This window comes from Rosa chinensis, chromosome 5 (genome assembly GCF_002994745.2).
Source record: "Rosa chinensis cultivar Old Blush chromosome 5, RchiOBHm-V2, whole genome shotgun sequence".
In the NCBI taxonomy this organism is placed as follows: domain Eukaryota; kingdom Viridiplantae; phylum Streptophyta; class Magnoliopsida; order Rosales; family Rosaceae; genus Rosa; species Rosa chinensis.
In genome coordinates, this window is record NC_037092.1 from 63,793,617 (window position 1) to 63,799,166 (window position 5,550).

At 37.5% G+C, this 5,550-nt stretch overlaps 1 long non-coding RNA gene across 2 annotated transcripts; it reads left to right on the forward strand.

Moving 5' to 3' along the window:
- The first annotated feature begins 787 nt into the window (after window positions 1-787).
- LOC112165673 lies at window positions 788-2,825 on the forward strand. Of its 2 annotated transcripts, none has more exons than XR_002922914.2 (4): window positions 788-895; window positions 1,579-1,734; window positions 1,850-1,947; window positions 2,647-2,825. It is a non-coding gene; the product is annotated as an uncharacterized LOC112165673 (long non-coding RNA). The 2 variants fall into 2 exon arrangements; XR_005800918.1 differs by having other exon boundaries at window positions 1,850-1,904; window positions 2,647-2,822.
- Window positions 2,826-5,550: the final 2,725 nt, after the last annotated feature.

Here is a 5,550-nt window from a genome sequence, read left to right on the forward strand (position 1 = left end):
TTGGTGATGCAGGGGTTTACGATTTTCATATTGGGTTTGTCTTGAAGAAGGAGAAGGAAGGCGATTTTTGGATTTGTGTTGAGGAGAGCAGGAGAGCTGCAGGTCAGATACTGAAATACCACCTATGAGGTCTTTTTTTTTTCTTTTTTTTTTTATCCCAGAAAATGTGTCAGTTTATGATTCACTTTTAGATGTGGATGTCTTGCACTGCTTATAAAGATGTGATCTTTATATGAAGGTTGTTTTGATTCGTGTTTCAATAGAGCAAACGATTTATGACTTGCAATAAGAAATGCCATTGTTTGCTGCAAGTTGATTTGCTAGAGAGATGATAGCTTTTGCTTCAAAATGTAGATTTGCCTATGCTATGTTTTTAAAAAAACGTAAGAATGTAAAACATTAGAAAAGAAAAATTATAGTTGCAAGTAAACTTTCGATGGGAAAGAGGCAAAGAGCTAGTATTTCTATTCCCTAAAACTGATCAACGAATAAGTTTATATGTGTAATTAATCCTCTTAGAATAAATACCTTTCCTTTTTAATTTTTTTTGTAACTTAGAGGAAGTATTAAAACTATGCAGTTTCGAATAATAGTGCATACGTATTAAGGTTTGTACTTGATCATAAGTCTACAATCAGGAAACGGTTTAATCAAGAACAGAACACTGGACGAATAGCCCATTTTCTAGGTTCCTCTGGAATTTTAAAAAACATTTGGAAGTATTGAACTATCCTCAATCTAAAGACCTATATATTGAGATCTCAAGTACGTATCCTCAACTTTTCCAATATCTTCATTGTTGATAATCATTTTTTTTATAAGATTGTTGATTATCAGTTGATCCCACTGTTGTAGGAGAGCATTGGTGGCAGTCAGCTAGGCTCTGCAAATCAAGGTAGTCCATACAAATTGGTTGATATGATCTGGTATTAATATTTGAAAATTTTGATTAATGTTTTGCTGATACTCAGTAATCCAATGTTTTGCTGAACAAGTAACAAGCAACAAGAAATCTCATCACTTTTGTTCTTGCTTTTTTCCATTTTTTGCTGATACTCAGTAATCCAGGGTTTTTCCACCTATACTGATTTGAAGTGCAATTTTGTTTTCATTCAAGACCTTGGTTCACAAAAAAAAAAAAAAAACCTTTACTTTTCTAAGATCTTTGTTATTTGTGACTATATAGATTAGATTGCAGCAGAAAATAATTAGAATGCCACAAAAAGAGCTAATCAATTGATACTCCTCGAGCATAGCTTAAAGTATTGGGTGCATTTTAGTTTAGTTTTGTGTATGATCAGCATGATGCCACTGCAAGTAAGGGTATGATCATATTTGAATTGTGTGTTTGCTTTTGTAAAAATTTTGGTACTACTAGATTTGTTATTCTCTATTGCACATAACTTTTAATACCATTCTATAGTTGTCACTATACTGTAAAAGTATGATAGCTGAATTGGTTTCAAAGTATTATTTCTTTTATAACATATTCAGCACCTGTTTCCTCTTCCTTTTTTTTTGTTTTTTTTTTGCTTTCTCTAATAACTACTTACTTGCATTATTGTTCATTATTGACAGGTGATACCCACAATGGCAATCGTTTGAATACGAGATATCCAGCCTTTACAGACTGACCTACAAATCAAAGGGCGAGTCTGCAAGGTGTGGAGAGTGAAGAAATACAGACCTGTTCCTAGAAACAATGGTCTTCAGTTTGTTTTAGTTAATGAGAAGGTAATAGCTACCATTCCCTTCACAATCTAATTATAGCAGCAACTCATTATCATACCTCAACAATTATCATCATTCAGCTAACAGATACTTTTTATGTCCCATTTCTCTTACACAGAACGAGGGAATCCAAGGATCTTTTCTAGAAGCATACTACACCACAATAAGGACTGGTATAATAATCTGAAGTTTACCTTATCTATTCGAAATGAGATGGTACTTACTGTTTCAATCGGTTTCTAATATAACTTTTACTTGCCCAAGTTATTTCAGGTAATTGATAATAACTTTTACTTGGTGAAATTAAAAGCATGCCTCCAGAGTTTTTGTTGTATCTTTAGGATTATTTGTGATAAATAAAGACAGCAATGTATGAAGTGCTTAAAGCTGTTGACTATGAGTATGCATATAAACTTTGTTAATTTTCGCTTCTTTTACTTGCTACCTATTTACCAATTTCTTTCTCTCTCGTTCTGTTGGTATCATATGCCAAAGCTATTCATGTGTTATTTGATGTGCAGATGTTTGAGTTCTGTACTTCTGTATATATGTTTTTTTTTGGGTCCAGGGCATAAATGAAATAAATCTAAGAGAAGATTTGCATTTGTTGCTTTAAAGCGGTTTCCCTTAACATGATCTCTCCTTCAAAAGAGAAGAACATAGTGAAACTAATCCATATTAATAGTCTGTGAACTCTATGTAGCATGTTTCAATGAAATGATCAATTTTGATTAAACATTAAAACTAATGTACGTTAATAGTCTCTTTGAATCTGCACTACTGGTTACAAATTTAGTCTCTTTGAATCTGCACTACTGGTTACTAATATATATAAATATCAACTCCTTCCAATTCTGATTAATGTTGTGAAACATATCCATTCACATTAATTTGTATTTTTTTTAATACTTGCAGTGGGAAAGGAAAGCAAATCACTTCTACACACAAAAAGACATTGATCAGGTCCGGGCCGAGTGGGCAAAGTATGTCAGCCAATTTCAACCAAGCTAGTGTGTCGAGAAGATTCTAATTTTGGACATGCATCATCTATAACCCATATTAACTAGTTATGCTGACAGGACCCGCCCCGGATTTCACCTTGAAATCCGAAGTGACCCTGCGGGGCCCACCTTAGAAGAAATTCTACCAAAAATTTGGCGGAACTTCCCCTAAAATGGGCTACCCAAGCCTGTAGAAAACATTTACACTCCTCAATCAATTCATCCTTATGCTCCTGGAGCCACCCTGCTCCCCAAATCAACATCAGTCTCCAATTCACAAGACACGCATCCCAACTCAAATATCATAAATCCCATAGGTAATCAGAGCAATTCTAACAGAAAGGTATAAGAGGAAAACCTAATTCAACGACAGATGCGGAAGCCATGCTGATGACTATGCCTCAACTCCGTGTACGCCCGACCTCAACCCATTCGCCTACAAACTGGGCATTTGAAACCGAAGGGCCCAGGGGAAAGTACATAAAATACGTTAGCGTGAGTGGACAAAAATAAACAATTTTTAAACCAAGTGGATTTTATACTTTCCCATATATATATTTCCTTAAAAACTCTCGATGCATGTAACGATTCAGAAAACAATTCACGAGAAGCCCTGCTCAAGAAAAACCGACTAGCCCCGCTAGTCACAAACAACCGAGAGGAAAGATCGAAACTCCGATACTCAACAGGATAAAACCAGCCCCCGCTGGTTACACGGAAATCAGACTAGGCCCCGCTAGTCGAGAAATGGTAAGATATAAGGAAGAGATATCACCATACGGGAAATGGAGCCTCTCAGGCTCTACCTACCCTCAATTGCCACTCACACATAGATTGTGCGAGGAGGAGAACTAATAACCTCAACTTCCACTCACACATAGATTGTGCGAGGAGGAGACCAAATGACCTCGACTGCCACCCATGTGAGGAGGAGAATAAATCACCTCTACTGCCACTCACCAACACAAAGTAGGTGAGGAGGAGAACAAGCTACCTCAACTGCCACTCACCAACACAAAGTCAGTGAGGAGGAGACCTAATAACATAACCCGCGTATGGTGAGGAAAAATCATCGAAAACCAGTAAATCCATGTAGCTTCCCCATATTTCTCACGAGATAGAAACCATGTATTCAACGACGTGACCCCGCACGCCAAGATTACTCTCAATCTCAAAATGGATAAGTGAGAAATAGGAATAAATCGACGGCGTGTCCCACACGCCCAGATATTCTCAAATCCGTAACCAAAACCGGAATTTAGTTTAGGAAAATCCCATTTCCAAAAATCTCTCAAAATCTCCAAGAAGCCAACCAAATCCAAAATCCTTAATTAGGCATTCCCGATGCCAAAATTGAAAGTCAATAAACAATTGAGAATATCCAACTCCATTGAAACTCATCTTAAAAATCTTCCAGGAGCTTAACTCGGTGATTAGGGATATGCTTAATTCCAGAAATTTACCTCGGAAATAAGGAATTCATCAAATAATATAATAAATCAAAACCAACCTTTGAAACTCATTATTGAAAGCAAATCCATGATATAATTCGAAATCAATTTCCGAAAATTAATTCATTTCCTCAAAAAGTAATATGAATAATCACTAGAGCATTATTTAAGAAAATAAATGCATGCATCGCTATTTAAAACAAAAGTCCACTCACAGTGTACGGCTAAGCCTGCCGTCGATCCGAACCCTCCTTGAGGGAATCCTCCTCACGTCCTGTACAAAATAACGTCCGTAAACCGTAATTACTGGATGGAAACTAAATTACGTTAATTAAAACCAAACCCTAACATCATCTTTATTTGCCCAAAATCTCCCAATCTTCTTCACTAATATTATTCTCTTAAGGTATGGGCTTTAGGGCCGAATCAAGGAAATCTGACAGATGGATTTCTCATAATTCAATTAACAATTTCATCATTGATCAACATCAAAATCCATAATCACTCTTCTCCAATTTTATCCTAAAACTGCAATCATGGAACTAAAAGTATAATTGACTAATTATATCAACAACAGAAGTCAAATTCTGGCCAAAACACAGTCTCACGCGCCACCTACAGTGGCGGCGCGTGGCACCCACTCGCCGGCACCAACCTCCACCACCGGCTACCAAATTTCATATACAGCAACTACTCAACACACTGATTAAACTTCTCAACTACAACATTCCCAAATTATACCTGTAAATGGTCGAATTCAACCGGCGAAATTAACCCAGAAAATCAAGAACCCTAGATTTTCAATTCTGCCTCTACACTTCAAATCTTGATTCGAGGCTAGGGGCGAAATGATCTCCGTGGAAAACCGAGCCTTCGACGGCAAAATGGTGACCGGAGGTGGCCTGAATCGCCGGAAATCGGCAAAAATGGCTAACTGCCACCGTAGCTTCCTCCGCTCCAAATCGAGCTTCTCCGGCGAAATCACCGTAATATACCTCCACAGACGTGACAAGGGGAAGAAACCGAGCTTGAGGGTGGCCGGATTACGTCCTGGGTCGGCCGGAGGAGGAAGAAACCGGAGGGGAAAGAGATCGGGCCGAGAGGGGAGAAAGAGTCGGGGAGAGAGAGAAAGGAGAGTTACCCGGTTGGGTAGGTTTCCAAAAATAGAAATCTACCAACAGTAATTTCCATATATATATAACTTACCATGAACAGTAAATTCTACATTTTTAGCCATAACTCTCACATACTAAGTCCAATTTTTACGTACCACATATGCACGCGCTCGGTTTAACGTCCCCTACAACTTTCATGAAGAACATTTTCTCAAATTTTGACCCAAACAAAAAGTCAACTTTTAGGGCCAC